The 24,361-nt window shown below is 38.8% G+C and overlaps 1 protein-coding gene across 1 annotated transcript in view; it reads left to right on the top strand.

Annotated features, from left to right (window-relative positions):
- The first annotated feature begins 1,535 nt into the window (after positions 1-1,535).
- The window catches only part of LOC126481561 (calcium-activated chloride channel regulator 1-like), a 167,655-nt gene continuing 144,829 nt past the window's right edge, over positions 1,536-24,361 (top strand). Inside the window, exon 1 of the mRNA XM_050105405.1 lies at positions 1,536-1,586. The gene's annotated coding sequence lies outside the window, so the exon portion shown is untranslated. The remainder of the gene's footprint in view (positions 1,587-24,361) is intronic.

The following is a 24,361-nucleotide window of genomic DNA, read 5'->3' as shown; positions in this document are numbered from 1 at the left end:
ATAAAATATCCAACATTCCATATAACACCTTCACTTCATGTTTTTTTTCCTTTTTTTCCTTTCTAGAATTACTTACCCCCAAGCTATGCATAGCACAAATATTAACACATCTTTCTCTTTCTGAGCTCAACATCTCACTCATTATGGAGGGATACTGACTCAGTTTTTCAGGATAGCAAATGGGAAGTTGCAGTACAGAAAATGGTACAAGTGTGTGTGTGTGTGTGTGTGTGTGTGTGTGTGTGTGTGTGTGTGTGTGTGTGTGTGTATGTTGTGAGTGAAGTGTTATGAAACAATGTGCGTATAGTGTGTGCAGTGACTGATAGTGAGATATGAGTGAACAACGTGGCATAACATTATTTAATAAGTTATTTGTAAAAGAAGTATTGTATACCAGGAGTAAATCTAATGATTGTCTCTAATTAGAAGTCTGTAAATATAAATGTATACAAATTAGCTTATTTTAAATTGATCTAAATTTGTAAATACTTTGACATGTCCTGTATCCTTGTAAAAAGAGCTCCACGAATGAATTAAGCTACTACTACAACAACTACTACATATGCCACACTGTGCAACTATTTTATTACTGTTTCATGTATTTATTATCTGTTTGATTATTTATTTGGCATTCACAGAACTATGTAGTTCATTTATCTTGTAATTGATCTATCAGGAAACTTCTTGTTGTTATTGACATTTGCACAAATATGTATTGTATCCATCTTGAATTATATTGTAGTTAATAGCATTTGGTTTGCCGAAGTTTATATTATTATTATGTAAACATTGATGACACCAATTTCATGTAAATATGCTCAACAGAGGAATAAAACATATGTATTTGTATACTGAGACAATAGCTTGCAAGCACAGAGCACACAGTTTCTACAATTATGTCCTATTGATAAACAAGTAATGTCAACCTCTTCCTTGGACTCGCATTCGGGAGGACAACAGTTCAAACCTGCATACGGCCATCCTGATTTAGGTTTTCTGTGATTTCCCTAAATCACTTCAGGTAAAAGCCAGGATGTACCTTTGAAAGGACACAGCCAACTTCCTTCCCCATCCTTCCCTAATCCAATGAGACTGATGACCTTGCTGGTTGGTCCTCTCCCCCAAATTAACCAAACAATTAACAATCTCTCTTGTGGTTATTATTTGTATGTACCTATATTTCAAATTTTAAGAAAATTACAGCTAATTTGTTTGAGAAAAAAAGATGTTGCTCTTTTCTCATGATGTGAGCCTCAGACACTCAGAGACAGATTTACAGACGCCAACTCATTTTTATATATGATTAACTGCACTTACCTTTAACTCATTTTAGATACTTGTATGTTGAAAAAGAAGTACAAAACCTAGCTATTGAACACATGATCGATATTCTACAGGAAATAATAGTACAACTAAAATCATCAACAGAACCACTCAATACAACTGACGCTTAACAAACGATCTGCTATCAAGTGACAACGTGATTGCAAGCCAGTGTGGGTGCCCAGCTCTAGCAGTCGACAGAGATGAACAGAGGTCATACCTGTTTCTGTTTTGTGCTCAATGGCGGCTGCTTTTGTTTTGAGGTAGGTAGAAAAACGTATTTACTTTCATCAAAGTAAGTAAAGAGTTATTCAGTAACTGTTCTGTATGCTCTGAAAACAATTCAACGTTTTAATTTTCCTCTTTTACATTCTTCATCTTCACTTGCTCAATTTTCTCACTGGTTGATTTGAAATTGATTTTTTCCGCCCTTTGCCGCCTCTAAAATTTTACCAACCTAGCCGCAGCTGTCTCTAGTCTTGACTAATGGTGGAAATGGCCTTACCAACAGGATGACCCCCCAAAAAAAAGACCGCTGGATCAGATTAAAGAAGATTTGAAGATGAGAAGGAAAGACTGGGAAATCAGGAAAAGAAGTATGTCAAGATAGAGAAAAATAGAGCAAAACTGTTCATAAACACCCTATCCAGTTCGCTGGAGAGATACAGAGATGATGATGATGATGATGAATATATTTTATTCTTCTCTTTATTGATTAGGTATATTTTAGATGCTTCAAGTTCATCAAATTTTCAACCACATCTAACGAAAGCTAACCCACCATGAGAATCTAATAAACTAGAAATCCTGTCATAGTCCATAGAAATATAAGGTTGGGCACTAAGCGCTCCATGCTGCTATTGGCTGACCGGTGCCCACGGGAAATATGGGCCTCGAAAAGAACTTATAACAGTACACTAGTCGGCTTGTTCACCACACTTCGCGCATGATGCTCTGCTCTCTGCAGTGCATAAGGGAAATCAATATGTAATTGAAAAGGTACCCATTAAAGGTCTTAGCTTTGTGATATGCAATCGAGAGCTTGGATGCATTTAAACACAGTCAACAGTTCTTAAACATGTCTGAAATAATTACTCGCTGTCCACCGCAGACGCTGTTGGCAATGCAGTGTCGCGTGCTATGATCTACGGTACGCGTCACGGCCTGGGTTTCTCATGGGCTGACACACTGACGTTATTAAGGAACGCCGTCTGCCTCGGGAACAGTGCTATAAGTGGTGGGCCGCGCATTTGTGCCATGTATTTGTGATATGTTTTAACCCGCCAGGGTAGCCGAGAGCGTTAACGCACTGCTTCCTGGACTCAGGTAGGCGCGCCGGCCCCAGGTCGAATCCGCCCGGCGGATTAACGACGAGGGCTAGTGTGCCGGCCAGCCTGGATGTGGTTTTTAGGCGGTTTTCCACATCCCACTAGGTGAATACTGGGCTGGTCCCCAGGTTCCGCCTCAGTTACACGACTCGCAGACATCTGAAGACGCTCGCACTATTCCATTACTTACACTCGATGCAGACAGTAGGGGTACACTACTTCCGTCCTGGGGGGTATGGGGTGGCAGCAAGAAGGGTATCCGGCCACCTCTTTCCACTAACCTTACCAAATCCGTTCCTAACAATGCCGACCCTGCGTTAGCGCAGGACATGGCACCAGTGAAAGAAAGAAAGAAAGATTTGTGATACTTTTTAGTTCTCCTGAAATAATGAAAAGTCAAATGGTGTTGTGGTGGTGCCAGAATGTTACTATGCTGCTGCTACATTCTGTAAATTGACTAGCTTTTAAACAGACAGAGATGATTTAAAAGAAAATCATAGCATCTATCGAATCGAAACATGCAAAATAAAAAAAAGGTCTTCATCGTCGGACATCGTTTCGTTGATGTCATCTGACTTCAAAGGTCGAGGGTTTATATTACGTGCTCGCAATTTCATGCACATGGTTTTCAGATGAGCGTATCTATTCTGTAATGTCACTATGGAATCCTGAAACTGGTTTTATCTCAATCATTACCAACAGCTTCATTTGTAAGTGTACATTTATCAGCAGTCTACAGCCTTAAAAATGGTTCAAATGGCTCTGAGCACTATGGGACTTAACTACTGAGGTCATCAGTCCCCTAGAACTTAGAACTACTTAAACCTAACTAACCTAAGGACATCACACACATCCATGCCCGAGGCAGGATTCGAACCTGCGACCGTAGCGGTCACGCGGTTCCAAACTGACGCGCTTAGAACCGCACGGCCACACTGGCCGGCAGTCTACAGCCTTAGTGAAAGCTTTGCGTAACTCTCCTCCTTCTTCTTCTAAGGATGTCATGTTCTGTTGCACATGGCGTAGTAACAACGGCGCTGCTACTATAAGGTAAACTACACGGTGGAAATTAAGCTCGTTTCACCAGTAAATTTACCAACCCTTAACGCTAGGTTCAAAAGGTTCAAATGGCTCTGAGCACCATGGGACTTAACAGCTATGGTCATCAGTCCCCTAGAGCTTAGAACTACTTAAACCTAACTAACCTAAGGACAGCACACAACACCCAGCCATCACGAGGCAGAGAAAATCCCTGACCCCGCCGGGAATCGAACCCGGGAACCCGGGCGTGGGAAGCGAGAACGCTACCGCACGACCACGAGATGCGGGCCCTTAACGCTAGGCTCTAATATAATCAAAAAATGGTTCAAATGGCTCTGAGCACTATGGGACTTAACTTCTGAGGTCATCAGTCCCCTAGAACTTAGAACTACTTAAACCTAACTAACCTAAGGACATCACACACATCCATGCCCGATGCAGGATTCGAACCTGCGACCGTAGCGGTCGCCCGGTTCCAGACTGTAGCGCCTAGAACCGTTCGGCCACTTCGGGCGGCTCTAATACAATCAGTTTCTTTGAAATGACGAGAGCATATTCTGGAATTTGCAACATTCGCAGCGTCTTGTATATAGAATTTCGACAGCCAAACCTTCTGCACACTTGCGTCACGAGGGAAAGCATGTGTGTAGGTTCTTTAAATGGCCTACACAAATAAATGAATATTCGCGCCGTCCTCGTGCGGCAAAGATATCATAGGGGGGTCTAATCATCTCAGTAAGCTAACTGAATTGTGAAGGCTAAACTGTCAATTATTGTGTGTACCTCTTTTTTTTTTTTCACCGATCTCGATGTCTGCAAGTCTTTTGAGCTGGTGCGATGAAGACGTATTTAATTCCCCCTCCCAGTAATGTTTTAATTAATAGATATAATACATGAAGTCACAAGTTTTCATTGTCGTATAGATCAACGTCCTAATATACACCTCCCGATGCGACAGGACTTGCATTTTTAAATGAACCTTTTCAGAGACGAACAGTAGATAATGAAGTTTTACGTAATACTGATGTGGCAAAATACCCTCTTTGCGTGCCACATTTGCCAACATCTCATTTTGATATTTGAAACCGTTTATGAAATGTGAGGAATGTTGAGGGTATTTCACTCTGGTTTTATCGCTGGCGCGGTGCTATGGCAAATGTGTGTGCTACATCAGATCAATTTTCTCGCGATTGGTGACAGATAGATACCTCTACCCAAGTCTAAAGCAAAATTCAGTATATTGCTATATTTCATACGCGGTTTGAGGCGCCAAATCACGGATTACGCGGCCCCTCCCGCCGGAGATTCTAGTCCTCCCTCGGGCATGGATGCGTTTGTTGTTCTTAGCATAAGTTAGTTTAAGTAGTGTGGAAGTCTAGGGACCGATGACCTCAGCAGTTGGGTCCCTTAGGAATTCACACACATATTACGTAATATGCATCAAACGCAAAATAATAGCGGCCTCTATTTTTCATTGCAAACTTTTCCGAATTTCGCCCAGTCTGTTACTTCCACATAAATATGACAACTATGACCTTTAACGAAATGATGGGCACAACACAAACCTAACATATAAAGCTTTAAGGAAAGCGAAAAAGAATTTTTTTTTACATAATAGTTGCTGTAAAATCGTTTGAGAAAGACTGAAGGGTGTGCGCCTCGATTCTGTCATAGAAAAGTGGAACACACCTTGTCGGCCTCCTCTTCCAAACAAACAAATGAACTCACCCAGCGCTTTGAACAAAAACTGGTCACTATGCATTGGCCACCGGATCCAGCGTCTACTCTAGCATCTCTGCCAATAATGATCGTTGTATCTTTCCTAATCCAATTCCCAAATTGAAGCATTCTCGTAAAATACGTACACATTTGGACAGAAAATTAATTTTACGGAGAGACAAGTGTACATACAATTGAGTTACGCCGACAATGTAACTTGATACTTGCTAGCAAGGCACCACTGAATAGGTTTCATAGTGGTATATTCACTATTAGAAACAGAATATTTCATTTTCGAAAGTATTCATTTATATTGTCATTTTGTAAAATTATGAAAAATGAGTACAAAAGGTAGGCACATTGTTGCCAGTCCATAGCTGGATAGCCAGGTACAAGATATTACCGACATGGACGTGGCAAAAAATGAAAAAGAAACTGAAAATGTCGGTCGTAGTGACGACCAATTACATTTTTCAATTAACATGGACAAAGTTGACAGTAACATTATTATTCGAAATGATATGATGATGACAGCAAATGAGACAGGATCACAATTTTTCCCAGGGAGAATTTTTGCTCCTGGTGAAACATAACGCGTGACACCACGCACTCACTAAATCATTCTTTGCCTGACAAGCTTACGCCTAATGCAAACGTGATTGGACGGTGTGTATCATGCACATCAGAAACGCGGATCATGATGCAAATGATGCAACAGTCATTTAAACAAAGTTTCAATGATTTCAAGAAAAAGTTTGAGGAAGAGCAGAAACAAACACACAAACAAAGTAATGGTGAAAAATTTAATGATTTTTAAGAACAACAAATCGAAAAATTTAATGATTTTACAAAAAAAAAAACAGATAGATACTCAAAAGGAATTACTTGAACAGCAAAAGCAAACTCTTTATGCTTTCAAACCCGACATAGCACAACAGTTCAATGACTTGGCAAAGGATTTGTGTGGTGAGCTTTCGAATGAATTATCGGATAAACTTGTAAGTATCGGAAAGATCTAAAACCACAATTGTTCACTGATTTGTCACATGACATAAATAATTTAAGCCGAAAAGTGTCATCAGTAGGAGAGACACGAGAACAGCGCAGGGAAAAGGTGAAGGAGGCATCTGAGGCTCAGACAAAAATGCAGCAGAAGCAGTCACAATTGTACCAGAATATAAATACATTCACAGGTACCGTTGATGGGTTGCAAACTGCGTACAAAGGTCTATCTGATCAGGTGAACGACCTTTCGTTGCAACTACAGTATGTAGCGTAAGTTTAAATACTCAGTGCATGAGCAAGGAGCAATAAAGAATAGATAAAGACATTAAGGAAATAAAGCACAGAGCCGAGGCTGTTACGCTAGACCAAGGCAGTATCCTGGCACAGAAGGTAATCCAGGAACAGAAGAGTTATGTAGATGTGATCAGGAAGCGATGAAGGTATAGAAGGTAGAATTAAGAGCTGAAATAACTAGTGTCCAAAAATAAAGCAACAAACAGCTATTTCTCCCCCCTGTGTCTAATTCCCGACATAGTAGTGTTTGCCATGTAGTCCCACATCCACCATCGCCTGGTACATAGTTACAGATGGTGCAGTATGGCACAGGAAAGACGCCTATCATACTTTCAGTGGTGGAGGACCATAGGAAGAATGGAAGCTGAACAGTCGGATACTGATGTGGCCCGATGGCTTAATGTGAATCGTTCTGTTGTTTTTCGAATGTGACAACAGTTTATAGAGACTGAAACTGTATCCCCGAAAACTGGGGCAGGGCCGACTATGTGTGACATCAGAAAGAGAGGGACGTTATTTGGCTGTAAGGGCACCATGGTATCACCTTAGTACTGCACAGCAACTGGCATCCTTCCTCACAGCATCCACTGAACATGTTGTATCGAGGCAAACAGTGTACAGAAGGCTTTGACAGAATGGCCTTTATTATGGGAGTCATGCTGTATGTGTACTCCTGATGTGCTTCACAGGAGGAAATGTCTAGCGTGGAATCGTAAACATGTCACCTGATGGTCGAACAGTAGGCCAATGTTTTTTTCACAGATGAGTCCTGATTTGGTCTGGAGGGTGATTCTCCATGGATTCACATCTGAATGGAATGTGGAATACGAGTTTGGGACCCAGACATTGTGGAAAGAGACTGATATCGAGAAGGATCCCTAATGGTAGGGCATGGATTATGTTGACCACTGGAACCCTCTTCATGAAATTGTACAGGTGAATCGGCAAGGATTAACTGCTATCAGATATTGTGATGAGATCTTGGGATGTCATGTGGAGTTGTTGCGAGGTGTGTGGACTCAGACTTCATAATGATGGATGATAATGCTCAAGCTCATAAAGCACGGGAGGCTGATGTTTTCTTGGAAATGGAAGATAGTGCTCACATGGTGTGGCCTGTTCACTCTCCCGATTTGAATCCTATGAGTATGTCTGGGATGCAGTAGGAAGACAGGGTGCTTCATTTCAGCATCCACCAACCACTCTCCATGACCTGCGTGCAGCTCTGCAAGAAGAATGAGGGTTACTGCCTCAAAAAGAGATTGATGACGTCATTCGGGGCATGCTCTGGTGTTGTCAGCCCTGTATTGCTGCCAGAGGTGGTCGTACTGTACTGAGCACATTAATCAGTTGTCAGAATGTGTGAGCAAATCTGTTAAATTGGAAAAAAATGAAGAACAGTTCTGTCTGCCGTTATGCATGTGGCAGTTGTTTACATTCTGTATTCTTTACACTGTTTCTACTTTCATATCACCTGTTTTTTATTTATTTATTTATTTATCCATCTTTAAGCATTTACATGCAATCGATGTCGTCATGAGTAATGTACAATTTACATATTAAGAAATATAACTATTGTGAGGTATTACACAAAGCTAAAGTATACATTTTAATAGAACATACATAATAAAGGAATACATTTGATACATAAAGATAACCCACATAACTAAAGTGTGCATTTTAAAAAATGTGCATTATAAAAGAAAACATTTAATACATAAGGATTTCTCCACATGTTTAACAGTTAAATGGGGAACTACAGAGACAAAAAAAGCATAGGAAGAGGTACAAACAGAGTTGCAAGTTGTTTCGTAAGTCAGGTCTATTTTTGAAGAGTTTTCAAATTCTTTAACACTGTAAAAAGCTTTACCTTTCAGCCATTTTTTAGTCTTACTTTTAAATATAGTAAGAGAGACACAATGTGACTGCACAGGTAATGTGCTGAAAAGCCTTATTCCCATGTATTCATAACTGTCTTGTGTTTTCTTGAGTCGAGTTGTTGGTATGTCTATCTTAAATGTTTGACAAGTGTTATGATTATGAACGGACTGCCTAGGGTTGTAACTGTTAAAGTTTTCTTGTATGTACAAGAGTCAGCTTTATATAAAAAGAGAAGGGACTGTCATTATCTGTAATACTATGAAGTATGACCTACATGATATGTTGTTTTTGGTAATCCCAGAGATGCTCCTGGTGGCTTTCTTCTGCCAAATAAAAATTTTCCTGGACCATGGAGAATTACCCCATAGAAGAATATCATAGCTAATATGGCAATGAAAGAATGCATAATAGGAATTAATCAGCAGGCTTTCAGAAATACAGGTGCGTAATCTTTTCAGTAGATAGATAACTCGCGAAAGCTTTAGAGATATGTTGTCTATGTAACTCTGCCAGGTTAATTTAGTATCTAAGTATATGCCAAGAAGTTTGGTAGAAGTGTACTCAATATCAGAATCGGATAAGCTGAAGGATATATTTATAATCTTTTCATAGTTAATAGCTAACTCATTGGCTTTGAACCACGTATTGGATAATCTGAGAAAATCTTTACTTTGCTCCTTCAGTTTATTTATATCCTTCCCTGAATTGATGAAAGTTGTATCATCTGCCTAAAGCACAGATTTGCGTGGCATATTGCTGGGCAGGTCATTTATCAATATTATAAACAGTAATGGCGCAAGCACTGATCCTTGGGGTACACCTCTAGTGACATTCAGTAACTGTGACTTTTGACTGTTGTAGCTTACAGTTTGCTTTCTGTTACTGAGATCTGATTTAACGATGGAGAGTTCCAGATCCCTAATGCCATAATACCATAGTTTTTTCAGCAGTATTGTGTGGTTTACAGAATCAAATGCTTTGCTTAAGTCCACTAGTGTGGCTCCAGCAGATAATTTGGATTCAAAAGAAGATTGCACAGTAGAAACAACGTTTCCAACAGCATTAATTGTTGACAACTGGGCCCTAAAACCATACTGAGACTTAGTCAGTGCATGGTTTTTTTGACAAATGCATGTTCATTTGTTTTTGTATACAATATTCGATTATTTTTGAAAAAAATAGGTATCAGAGAAATTGGAAGATAATTATTAGTGCAGTTTTTATCACCCTTTTTGTGTAATGGAATTACTACTGTCTTCTTTAGACATTCTGGGAAAATACCACTGTCAAATATCCAGTTTATGAGTGTGCAGACAGGGAATGATATTAAGTCGATTATTTTTTTAATCACAAAATTTGAGAGGCCATAAATATCTTCTGATCTGGAGTCACCTAACTTTACCACTGATTTAATTACATCACTTATTTCCACATCTCCCCAATTACAGGTTGGCACAGTATTAGCAAAGTTTTGTAAAAACTGATTTATATAAGTAGATTGTGAATTTGATTTTGAACTCTTCTTATGAGGAGATGAGGGATTAGGGTTTGCTGCATTGATAAAAAAGAGGTTAAATTCATCTGGGGTGACATTAACATCAGTTGTAACTTTGACACTATGACTATCTATACCCAATTCTGCTTTAATGATCCTCCACGCAGCCTTACACTTATTATTGGAGTTTTTAATGAAGATATCATTTGCTCTACATTTTGCTAATCTGATTTGTGATCTATAGTGTCTCTTGAGGCTAACATACGTTGCATTGTCAACACGTTCATATTGTTTTGTGGCAAAATAAGCGCAACCTTGAAACACTTTCATTTGTTGCTTTCATTTTGGACACCAGTGTTTCAGAGGTTGAAAGTGGAGCAAAAATTCGCAGACTGACATCGTTAGTAACTTTGAAAAGGAAAGGGAACATTCAACCACAAGCTGTCAGGTGTCGACAGACAGGATAGATAATCCGAACATCTATCCGCATGTGAACCCTAACCTGTCGGGTGGAATAGATCGCAACTATAGCATGCAGCAGGCACTGCCGCCTTGTGTACCAGTCGCGCAGAGGTGTTCGGAATACATTCCGACACATCAAAACAATGCCACACTGGCAACGGACAATTTTGCATGCGTTTCTACTTTGCACATGGGATGAAGGCTTGTTACGACACAGGCAGTTTCCGATTTTTCTTCTAAAGGTTAGCAAACAAACCCAGTCGTGTTCATAAGAGCGTTCCAGAACATTTAGCTACGGAATTAGACTTAAGCAAAAAAGATATGCTTTGTGGTAGATTATACACAGGGTGATGTTTTGCTGTGAGCCACCGACTTGGCGGAAGAATGTTGCACCTACGAACAGTTTCAAAGGGCATTCCTAGACAAGTTCTGGTCCATCACATTACAAGAGAGATTGAGGTGCGAAGTGTTTATCATTGCGCAATTCAGCAATAAACAATGAGGGCTCAGAAGATATTTCGAGAAGTACCTAAATAAAACCCATTACTGGACAAATCCTATATCACACGTAGATGTCCTAAAATTTTTGAAAGGCCGACTACTGGCTAACATAAGTGAGAAATTAATCGCCACTTCTGAGCACGATATAGAGAATTTCCTCTCAGTTCTCGATTTCATTGATCGTATCTACAAAAAGAGACCGCAAAACCACAAAGAGACAGCGCCCAGGCAGACTCCACAAGAACTAACAAAAAAACGCGGTGGGAATCGCAATAACAATCAACGGGATTGGCAGCCCTATTCCCCTCGCAGCAATACCAACAGGAACCAGTTTGGTAAGGGAAAGGAACAAAAATGCAAGCGAGGATATAAATATAGCCAAGGACAAATTTAAATCAGTCAGGATTTAATGGCCAGTGAGGTTACAGTCAGCAAATATACAACGCGCCGCCGACCCGGGCCAATGACCCAAACGGCCAGTGGCGAGGGCAGAACGCAACCGAGCGACAAAATAATCCGCCGCCGCCTGACTATAACCAGTACAATCTAAATTATGTTCCGAATAGCAGCCAGGGACAACAATATTTCAAATCGAGTGCTGCACAAGATACTAACTGGAGAAACCAGATGAAAATGTGCAAATAGTTGAGATTGTCCCTAAGGAAGAGGTCAGTGCTCAGGGTAATTCGGAAAACTCGAACCGGTCTCGATAGCCCCCCCCCCCTCCCCCTTTCGATGACCAGTAGTTGGGGTACTTAAAAGCTGTTTTCTTAGGTGCGACAACTGTGGTGGTATCAAAGATGACCTGTGTCAGGATGATATCACCAACTGGATAGATGAAAATGAAGACACTGTACAGGCAGTAGTCAATGCACAAGTACTTGGTCTAAGGGTACCCATAGTCCTGGACACTGGGAGTTATCATGAATATAATTTTACAGGGCCTGTTTGGCCAATTACACAAACGAGGACAAATACCGACACTTCCAGTCCAAAATTGTAAAATACAAACAGCTGTGTGAGTTAAGTCTACAGGCAGAAAATTGCAGACATGGATTCCTATTCAGATTCATAGTTTTTCTTTGCAATGAATTATTCTTGTAGTTGAAAGGCTAATAGTAAACTGCCTTATCGGCATGGACACTTTTAGGAAGTACCAAGCACAAATTGGCATTGGTAAGGGGAATGCTTATTTCATTGTGAACGACTCACAATATTCAGTAACCTAGTCAAGTCAAACGCCAGAGAAAGCAAACCGATACACACTGCTGACATTCGAATACAATTCTTCCATCCTAGCCAGCCGAAGTGGCCATGCGGTTAAAGGCGCTGCAGTCTGGAACCGCAAGACCGCTACGGTCGCAGGTTCGAATCCTGCCTCGGGCAAGGATGTTTGTGATGTTCTGAGGTTAGTTAGGTTTAACTAGTTCTAAGTTCTAGGGGACTAATGACCTCAGCAGTTGAGTCCCATAGTGCTCAGAGCCATTTGAACCATCTTCCATCCTATAGTCATGTTTGTAAGCACACAGGGAATTGAGTAATCACGGGAAGTGGAAATAGGCCTGAGATTAAGCACACCAAGGTAAGTGAGTCAGTGTGTCTTACAGAAGAACTAAATGAAGAACTGCAGGAGCTTCCAATATGTTATGCTCATGTTTTGAATGACGCCCTGGCATAATCAAAGGATACAAATACAAAATGGAGGTATACCCACATGAAACTTTCTGCTTTTCGTCTTATCCCATTCCATGCGCCAATAAGGAGGCTGTGAGGAAAGAGATCAATAGAATGCTAAAATGGGAAATGATACAACCATCCTCATCTCCGTAATGTAGCCTCAATTTGGCCGTTAGCAAATCAGACGGTTGTGTCCACCTCGTGCTCGATGCATAAGGAATAAATAAGATTATTGCGCCTGTCAGGACGTGGCCTGAAAACCCGGAAGAACAACTTCTGAAATTCCGTAACGTGAAGTACCTCATCATAACAGATCTCCGAGCCTCATACTGACAAATTCCACTACATGAAGATAGCCTTAAGTACACTGCCTTTGTATGTGGGGGCAAAAGCTAAGAGTTCTGCGTTCTCCCTTTCGGTTTAAGGGTCAGTGCACGCATATTTATTTCTGCTTTAGATCGAGTCTTAGGATCTGAACTGTCAAGTAGTCACTGTGTATGTTGATATTTACTGGTTGTTGTGAATTTCCATAGGAAAGATTTTACAGTCAGACTTGCGGGAAGTGGACTTGCAGATCATGAGCCACTACTCCTTACACTCTGTAAGAGGCAGCCAGTTAAAACGGAAGAACCTAAAGTAGTTATGGTATGAGGACAAAAAGAAGAATATATAAGTATGTTTGTTGATAGATCAGGAAGTGCAGATTGGGACTTTATATACAATTGTCAATCTGGAAAAAGGGAAGCTGAAATTACCTTTGATAACTTCTTTCAAAAGTACACAGATTTATGGTATTCTTGTTCAACAGTTTAAAAAAAATTAGATATCCAAGTGAAATTAAAAAGAAAACTCTGAACTGGTTTACAGAAGAGCTAGCAGAAATTAGAGGAAACATGCATATGCTGTACCAGTTGCATAAGCAAGCCATTAACCAAGGAGCAGAACAGAGTGTGAACATTCATGCAAAAAATACTACAAAGCTAAACTTCTTCTGCTAAAAAAGAAAGCAGTGGAAAACCATATAGAAAGGGCTCCCAATAAATGCAAAGCAGCATGGCAGATAATAAAACAAGGGAATACACAAAAATGTACAGAAACAGCTCTGCTTGAACCTGAGGAATTAAATCAATACTCTTTAAACTCGGTTAAATAAGTAAGTAACAGTATTAAAGTAACAAATTCATCTGCAATGGACCTTGTTGGAACACCTCTACCTGTTAATCTTATATTTCAATGGAGGGTGGTCACACCTGCTGGTGTTATAAAAGCTGTATCCAAGTTTTAAGGTTCTAAAAGTATGGACTGTTATTGGTTATCAAATACCATAATTAAAAAGACAATACACTCAATCGCCAAACCATTAGCTTTTATTTTTAATAAATGTGTAAAATTTGGAGTTTTTCCAGATGCACTTAAGGTATCAAAAGTTTCCCCAGTTTTTAAAAAAAGGGGACAAACATCTTCCCCAAAGCTACAGGCCAGTCTCCATTGTTCCAATATTCTCAAAGATATTTGAGGCACTGATACACACAGACAAATAAGCAGCTTCTTTGAAAAACGCAAGATCCTATGTAGCAATCAGTTTGGTTTTCGCAAAGGGAAAAACACAACAGGGGCCATCTTGGAAATCATTGACCAAACCTTAACAGCTTTTGAAAACAATAACATGGTATCACTGGTAGGTACTATGTGGCCTAAGCAAAGCTTTCGATTGCATTCTTGTTGACGTACTGCTGGGGAAACTAGAGTTTTATGGGGCGAGAGGGAGCACTTTTGCTGTGATAAATTCTTATTTAAGTAACCGACAACAATTCGTTTCAGTCAGAAATGTAAATTCTTGTATAATGGAAATCAGCACAGGTGTACCACAAGGGTCTATCCCTGGACCCTTCTTCTTCATTGTAGCTATTAATGATTTACCTAAAAGCTAAGCCCACCCTGTCATGTGTTATGCTGACGATACCACACATCAGAGCATTTCAGATCTGAATAAACAAAACAAAAAAAAAAGAAAAGAAAAGAAATACACTTGATAAGGCCCTGAACTGGTTTGCAGCCAGTAAGCTCCTGTGCAATCCTGATAAAGCCCAACATCTTTTAATGGGAGCATCAAATGAAGTAGGCAATTAGTTGGTAGGAAAATGTCAATCACATATGTGAAAAAATATCTAGGCTGCCATACCTTACCTTGAAACTAAGGTAGGTATTGAGCTTAGAGTACCTTAGGGTGGCATACTTTGGGCTTTTCCATTCACCTATTTCGTATGGTCTGATTATATGGGGGCACTCCCTTCACATGAAGAACATCTTGAAATTACAAAAAAAAGTCTTATGTATAAAATGTAAAAGAGGTCTTAGGGAGCACTGTTGTCCCCTTTTTTCCGGATTCAGAATACTCACAATTATAAATTTATACATCCATGTATCTGTACTCTATAATAAAAATAATATTTCAGAATTTATTGCCAGAGGGGAAATACGTGAACACAACACCAGGGCTAAGGGTGATTTAGACATACCACGTCACAGATTAGCAAGAACAGGATATTCCCACAAAGTTAACCCACTCAAAATGTTCAATAAACTGCCAATTCATGTTTGGTCTATGGATAATTTTCTTTTTTAAAAAAATAAAGTGGTACAGCTGGCTTTCAGATCATCCATTCTATGACATTAAAGAATTCTTTGAGATGCCTGAAGAGGATATTAGCATTTAAAAGTTGTCTGCAGTTAAACATATTATTGTGTGCTGTGGTTAATCGTACGTAATTACATAGTGTATACAATAAACAATACAATAGTATATTATATTAGATTATAGTATAGCTTATAGAATTAACTTTTTAGAAGCTATCCGGGTGTAATTTGGTACACTGCCATGCTTGAAATGTATTCTAATATATAATGTACTGACACTTGTTTATTTTATTATTCTGTATGAACTAGTACTTCCTGTATGACAAAACCGATATCATTGTGAAATGATCTATGGTGAATACAATTCTTGATTCTTGATTGCGGTTCCCATTTGGTCAAAATACTTAAGGCTCTTGGCTGAAGTAATGTATAGGTTTTCAAAATATAGAGTCACAGGCAACCTAAGTTGTTCGGTAAGGAAAGGGTTAAATTCCTTGGACACAAAATATCACCTCAAGGCATACTTCCAGACCCTAAGAAGCCTGATACTATCAGACACTGTCCTGTACCTCAAAATAAGACACAGTTGAAGGGGATCTTGAATTAGTATCTTAGTATAGTTTTCATCATCTTACCGAGCTACATCCTCATATACACCTCCCCATGCGACGAGGGCTTGCATTTTTAAAGGGACCTTTTCGGAGACGAAGTTAACGCGAAGAGGGAATAGCCGCCGCAGCCACGCCGGCATTGTTGTACATCATTGGGGAGACAAGGTAAATACCAAGTCGCACACCAAAATTAAAAAGAATTTACATTGAGTAAATTTTCCAGAACTGTCACAAGGTTCTTCTCTCTCTCTCTCTCTCTCTCTCTCTCTCTCTCTCTCTCTCTCTCTCTCTCTTCTCTAACTAAGTGCAAACAATCACACACCGTCCAACACACAAATATGGCCATCAAATGTTCCGCCCCGACGTCACGCGCACAATAGCAGAATGATTTTTCTTCTGCGCAGCTTTTGCTGCGCCTCTCTTTTCCCGCTAACAGGCCAATGAAATAAGCCAGATCTAACAGGAAAAGAAAACTACATTGGCAACACCGGAGATCAATATCGGCCCCAACAATGATTCGCAGGAACAACACACGCATGCCCAGATACTTGTGTGCCATGCAGCAAATTCTCGGACACCTTCAGTCCTGTATTTGTTTTACACATTAGCATATTTGTAACTAGGAAATAATACGCGTTAAAGTGAACAAAGATCCATGTCCTATACAAAGCCAAGTTGTAGCTCTTACGAAAATATTAGAATGTGCTATGCTGTTACTAATTTTGTGTCACTTCAGTATTCATAATACTATTAGCGGTAGTTGTATCTGATGTAACTAACAAATTATTACGATTTAGTCCTACCCTAATTGTAGTGGCTAAGATCTAAACTAAATTATCCGGTAGTTGTATGTGATGTAACTAACAAATTATTACGATTTAGTTGTACGTGATGTAACTAGCAAATTATTACGATTTAGTCCTACCCTAATTGTAGTGGCTAAGATCTAAAGTAAATTATCCAGTGCTCTGTGGCATTAAACGTTTTCATCCCTCTTATAATATTTATGAATAGGCACTTTGCTCTTACAACCGTGTGAATGTGACTTTCTCAAATCTTTAGAATTATTTTTCGTGAATAAATATCATTTTGTATTGTAAGTAAACTTAATTATCGGTACTCAATTTCAGCATAAAAGCTACATTTAAATTATGTAACGAAATTGTAGCCAAATAGGGCCCAGAGTGTTTTTCATTTACACTCGGTGTTGTCCATTTTTTTTAATATAGAAAATTCTTACGTTGTTCAACTAAACAGAGATATTTAATGGAACAATCCTCAGACTGACAGACAAAATGGACAAATGTGCAAACTGGCGGGGAAAGTAAGGAATGTCAGTGCCGTTTTGTTGTCGGAGTTTGTGATACAATCGGCATGAGTGATGCTTCTGCCAGCTTCTGGCGATGCCGTGATTGTCCCAACCGCTACACAATACTAAAAAAGTTGCAGACATGTCGTAGAATTTTAGCTGATTTGGCAATGGTGTGGGAGTTGGCACAGTTGCGAGCCTCGAGTGTACTCAATACCTCACTCAGCCTTATGTCTCGTACAGTTCTCTTTTGGCGTGTAAAAAGACTTTTGGTAGCATATGTGTTTCCCCAAAAGATTATGCCATATCACAGTAAGGATTCTATCTGGGTGAAGCATACATTTTTAATGTCTCTTTTGATGTACAACCAGAAAGAATTTTGATAGTGTAACAAATGCTACTCAGCTTATTTGTAATGTATTTTGCATGTTGGACCCATCTTAGATCTTCTCAGGTCCATTTTCCGTGAAATTTTGTACAGCTCACATTTTCAAGGGTACTTGTAAGCAACTTTATGTCTGGTGTTAGTGGACATTTATTTTTCACTGTGTGTCAGCACATTGTAACTGTTTTTTCTGTCCTTATTACTAAATTGTTTCCAGAAATCCAGTCTGTGATATGGGCAGTACACTTTTTAATCTCATGCAATAATTCTTCTCTGGTCCTTTCTTTTATTATCACATTTGTATCATTTGTGACTTTTATGTAATTATGGAATGGACTGGTTGGTTCCAAGTCATTTACAAAGAATAGAAACAGAATTGGCCCTGGAATGGAGCCTTGTGGTACACTTTACATAATGCTCTGATTTTCGGAGCACACTTTATTTTGGTTCCTTTGTGGATAGCAAGCTCAACTAATTGCTGTCTATTTTGGAGACATTATCTTATCCATTCCTAGGCCGGGTCCATAATACCTACAGAGTCAAGTATCTTAAGCAAATTGGTGTGATTAATGACATTGAATACTTTCGAGAGGTCTAGAAATATGGCTGAGATATGCTCTTAGCTGTACATTGCATTTAAGGCTTCATGTAGGAATGCAAAAATAGCAGTCTCAGTAGATTTAGATTTTTGGAATCTGTATTGTATATTTGAGAAGTAATTATTTTTTTCTATGAAATTTTTTAGTTGATTATAATAGATTTTTTAATTATTTTGGAAAAACCACTTAGTAATGAAATAGCCCTATAGTTTGATACTTATGTTTTTGTCTATTTCTTGAACAGGGACTTTACTTTTGTACCTTCAATTTTTCTGGGAACACCCCTTCTGATAGAGAACGATTACAGATGTTGACAAGTGGCCTGGCAATGAGGTTAGCATGTGTCTTCAAGACATAGTCAGGGATATTGTCAGTACCAACAGACAATATGGGCTTCAGTTCTTTGATTGTAACAAGTATTTCCTTGTCATTGGTGGGAGATACAAAAATAGATTTATTATTTATAGTACAAATGTACTGATTTCTAGGAGTACACTGTAAATTTTTTAGCCATCTGTGTAAAGTAGAAATTAGATTTATTTGCAGTTTTACTAGGTTCAGTTGCCACCATTAGGCAGTTAACCTTACAATATTTCATATGGCTTTCATCCTATTGGTGGAATTTTTTATGCACATCTCATTTGCCATTATTTTTACTTGTTTAATAGGTATCAAGTTCTGATGATGTGAGTTGTTTGAATAACATGTGTGCTAACCCTTTTTTTTTAGGATACCAGAATCTCAGAAGTGATCCATTTATTTTTTGCTTTCCTTGTGTATATTTTCCTATTTGTTGGAGGGAAGTACAATTCAAAATAGTAGGAAAAATTACTGATAAATTTATGAAATTTTCGATCTGTGTGTTTGCAAATATAAATTTCTTTCCAGTTTTCTTTGTTCAAGCAGTGAAGATAGTGGTCCCCTGTTAATCCTGTTTGGTATGGGTTTCACAAAGATTAGCAATACTCTAGGATGGCTGGCAGAAGTATTTTGTATACAACCTCCTTTGCAGAGTGACTGTATTTCCCCAGTATCTTATCAGTGAATTGAAGTTTATCACCTGCTTTACGTACATCTGAGCCTATGTGATCATTCCATTTCATATCCCCATAAATTGTTACACTAAGATATTTGTAGGTGTTGACTGATGCCAATTATGACTCATTGATGTTGTAGACATAGGGTGCTTCATTTTTGCTCTTTGTGAAGTGCACATTTCTGAATGTTTAAAGGAAATTAGCAATCTTTGTACCACTTTGAAATCTCATCGATATCTGACTGGATATTAGTGCTACAAATTTTTCAGATAGTACTTTAATAAACAAAACTGTATGAACTACAAAAATTTGAAGGTTACTATTGATATTGCCTGCCATGTCAATAATATACAACATGAACAGCAAAGATACCAACATATTTCCCAGGTGCAAACCTGACATCTCCTCTATGTATGTTGATGACTCTCTATCCAAAATACAATTCTGCATCCTCTGTACCAAGGAATGTTAAATCCTTTCACATTTTCTGTGTTGTGGTACTGACTTAAATTTTTCCAGGATTCAGAAATTACTGCTTGCCTTGATCCATGACTTTTACTAATTCTGCAGCTGGGACAAAGACAAACATATTAGAGAAATTACATTTGATGCTTTCTATTGAAACATCAGAAGTGTTATTAATGAAAAGGGTGAACCTCTCATATCCGTCCAGAAGGTGGAAGGATAGATGTAATCTCAGGTGAGTTGTGCACATCAGCAAATCATGTGGAAGGTCAGTGAAATTGAATCGATTCATCTTGATGGACTTGAATAGGTAATGTACTACGTACAAACAGTGGGATGAAAGTGAGAGTAGCTTTAGGTTGTTGAATATTTTGCTGAACAACTTTTTGAGTTCTGTGCCACAGTAATAGATCAGGAGACAAACAGCCTTGTCGTATTCACAGTCTATGGGCCACCAGCAAAAGTGTCTGTGGGAGAGACAGTTTAAGTATGGTTATATATCGTTTTCCAACAGGTAGTGGTGACTGAAGATACCTGGAGTTCTTGATATCCAGACTTAGGCTGTTTGTTGCAGTAAAATTCCATGCAGGGTTGAGTGAGGTGATAGAATAGCTGCTGACAGTTTGTTTTTGTATGTTGCTATCTTCAATGATTTATATGTGAGACTGATGGTCACTGGTTTGCCTGATCATGAAACTCATTAACAATAAAATCTGCTGAAGAGTTTTGTACAGACCATAGGAGAAAGGTGTGTCATAATATCATGAGTAATGACTCTATCACTGTGTTAAGAGAGAGGTAGCAGAACGAAAGTTGCAAGGAGATCCATAAAGTAGACAGTATGGATAGAAATTTTGATGTTTCCTTTAGCTGTTTTTGCAGCACTTTGTCTTGTTTTCCTTGAAACAAGTAAGGGTGAAACTTAACAGAAGCAAGAATAAGGGATATATAACTCTTGGAAATGTAGCATTTTATATTCGGAAGAGAGAGCTCTACCTAATTCAGAACAAGCCATAGCCAAAGACTGAAACTCATTACCTACAATCTTATTATGGGAACAAAGCACATGCACTGTGCTAAAAATAATAAATAAAACAGTCCAGGAACAAGGCAAGGACAGATTTAAGAAAAAAGAAAGAAAAGAATAATGACTTGAATGAGACTGGGCGTCCAGAGACACATTGAAATCATTGGCTGCCAGAGTCAATGATTACTTCCGCAAAGTGAAACCGAGCAATGCAACCATTTATAGACAACCAGATACTAATTCACTGACTGTGCTTCTAGAGAACAACAATGTGAGTTTAAAGTTCTTCAGAGGACTGAGGATAGTGATTCTGAGTATTGTAATCTTTTGCTGATTTGATAAAACTAGTCTTGTGCTGTCTTTGTGGTCAGTCATTGAGTCAGGGTATATTTCTGATTGACTTAAATGTACTGTAGTAACACTTATCTATAGTACTGGAGATTGGTATACCATTGCTAATTGTGGGCCCAATTCAATCCTTCCAGTATATTCATGGGTTTTGAATGGGTGGAATGTGATAAAGTGCCAATTCATTTATCGAAGCAGAACTTGTTTGCTGCCTTTCTTGGATTTTGTAGGAGATTCTTCAGAGGATGCGGAGTATGGGAGCTCACAGATGAAGTCCTGGTGAAGACCAAAGGAATTACCCTATAAGTAAGTCTTGTGGCCTTTAACTTCCTTTTGTGATGCTAGCAAGCCATTCTTATCTGTTTGAAATTGTATAACATGCGTGATGAAGATCATGCACATCATGGATTATGTTTGGCAGTCTGGACTGTTGTGGCATTGATGGCATCCCTCTTGCTTGTATGGTATCATTCATAACAGAGGTCAGAGGGCCACATTGATACTGTATCACAGGCCTGAAGATAGTCTCCAAGTGGGGAATACATATGGGATTGCACAGGGATCAGTGCAGGAGGGCCTACCTTTCTTTTTTTTTTTTTTTTTTAGGTGATCTTCCTGTGACTTTGAAGGATTCTTAAAAACTGTCATAGCATTATTGGTCAGGAGTCCAAGCTTCACATACCAGACACAGCTCAGCTCAGATGCTGGCTGAATGTGCCTACAATTGGTTCATGGCTGGCAATTTGATTCTTATCCTCACAGGGACTCATATTATGCAGTTTTAAACAGACAAGAATGGCATGCTAGCATTGGAAGCAGACTTAGCAGTCATACACTGGGTGAAGCACAGTATGTGTGATTCCTTGAGGCCATGGGTGGACAGGAAGTTAAAGTGAGTCGAGACATATAGGTGGAATGGGAAGCTCAGTTAACCCACTTGTGGGTCATGGAGGATATACTTCCCAATAAATGTATTTCTTTACAGCATTTAACCTTTTAACTGCTCTGGACATGTTAACACGTGTACCTTAGTAACTGTCCCTGTGCGCTCTGAACGTGTTTATGTGCTCCACCAGTCCTTCTACCTGGTACTGTGAATGTGTCTGTGGATAGACATGTTCAGAGTACCAGGTAGAAGGACTGGTGGTGCGCGTAAACACATGCAGAGCCGACAGGGACAGGTACAAAGGGGCACGCGTTAACACGTCCAGAGCAGTTAAAGGGTTAAGGGAATATGTATTACCACTTGTGTATGCTCCTGACACCTGGTGGCAGTCCGCTGCACCAGTTTTAGTTTCTGTTTGTCATTAAATATGACCTTCAGGACTGTGGGAAGTATATATCCCAAACAATGGTGTTTTAATGGTTATTAGGAAGTATGGTTACTGCCAAAGTGGTTTCTGGAAGGGGCTTGGGAAGTACACTTACCACAAAATTAATCTGTCTTTTGTGGTCCTTGGGAAGCATGCTTACCAACAACTTAGGGATATCCCAAAGCTTTTGGGAATATGTCTTACCACCGCTGTCTACTCCTGACATTCTGTGGTAGTACACTGCACCACATATGTGAAAACTGCTTCAACAATTAATTTATGTTTGTCATCAAACCACTACTGTGTTGGAACACATTGCTTTACTTCTGCAATATACATAATTGTGACTTGTATCAGCTCATACCTTTATTGTCCGACAAAATTTCAAGGATTGTTTTCACATTTGTGGTAAGTAAACGCTAATATTTATAACAATTATTTTTTAAATAAAGCAAAAGAAAACTTAAAATAACATCAGAAAATACTGTTAATTTTTTATGTGTAATGGCAACATTTAACAGCTCACTAAAGCTTTAATAGTTTTAATACCTCACAAAAGTGCTGTGGTGATATATGTACCACCATAGTTTTTGGTCCTAAATCAGAAAAATAAAATTATCGAAAAGTAAATGTAGTCAGTCAATCGCAGTTCTAATAGGACAGAAAAGAAATTATCTTCACTGAGTAGCTACAAAAAATGTGCACTCGAAAGGGTTAAGTATGTTTCGCACTTGGAGGGTCTGTTGATCTGAAGATGTGAGTGTCTGCTTTTTCACATATTTTCACTCCTTATTGTCTTGTCAGATCGTCTTCTGGGGAGATGCACTGACAGCAATTTTTTTTTTTTTTTTTTTAGCAGAGGTGGGTCATGGGAATGTTGTGTTAGCTCAGTAGCAGTAAGTCTTGTGGGTGCCCTTTTAAGAATTTTGGGATTCTTGCTCTCACCCCTCATTAAATTTGTCCCTTAATGGTTTTCGTTGCTAACAATAAAAATCAGTTTCAACGTTACTGTGATGCACACAATCTCAATGAAAAACAAAAATCGTCATATAGACTTTGCCTCCTTGTCTACATATCAGAATGGTGTTATATTCTCTGGTGCGAAGGTATTCATTGAGTTCCCATTAACATAAAGCAAGAAACTGGGAATTCCAAACAGCTCCAAAGAGAAGTAGAAACATACCTTGTCAACTCTTCTACCTACAAATTATCTGAATATTTAGACTGGAGACTTTTTAAAGTTCTCTTAGCTGCATAGAATCAGTAGTAGTCATTGTAAAGGTGAATGTGAAGTAGTGAAGTAATGTAAACAGGACTCTGTTTTCAGATGTAGATAAATATTTTCTTTGAAAAACAACAGTGTAAACAAGTAAATATTAAGTTACCAATAGAAGATAAACAACACCTACCATATTTAATATAACTGAAGAAACTGTTTTCAAAATAGCACCTGTCTTTGTGATTTACCTGGTTTTATTTCACTGGAATAATTATGAATAATGTTAACTTGCATACTTAATAGTTTAATCTTATTGTGCTGGTAAAGCTTTTATGAGTTCGCACAGACTAAGTCTTTGATAGAAAATTTCTTAATTTAAGTCATTTATCAGTTTGGATCATAATGATCATTGTTGGATTCACCTATCTACATAAACTTAATAAATGAGGCAAATAAAAGTTTTAGCCACAGCAAGATATACAACCATGATAGTGCTGTAATGAACACTCATGGCACCTGACGTGGGGCTGCCATTAATCTTTGTCACTGAATGTGTTAATGACACGACCAGGGACATTTTTGTGCTGCATAATCTTAAATTAACATAGACGTAACGTCTGTAAATAGAACTGACTGAGTGGTAGCATTAATGGTAAATCATTTAAAAAGAAGAGAAAAAGGCTGA

Source organism: Schistocerca serialis, chromosome 5 (assembly GCF_023864345.2).
Source record: "Schistocerca serialis cubense isolate TAMUIC-IGC-003099 chromosome 5, iqSchSeri2.2, whole genome shotgun sequence".
Lineage (NCBI taxonomy): Eukaryota > Metazoa > Arthropoda > Insecta > Orthoptera > Acrididae > Schistocerca > Schistocerca serialis.
The sequence above is the reverse complement of the archived record's forward strand: the minus strand, read 5'-3'. Positions and strand labels throughout refer to the sequence as shown.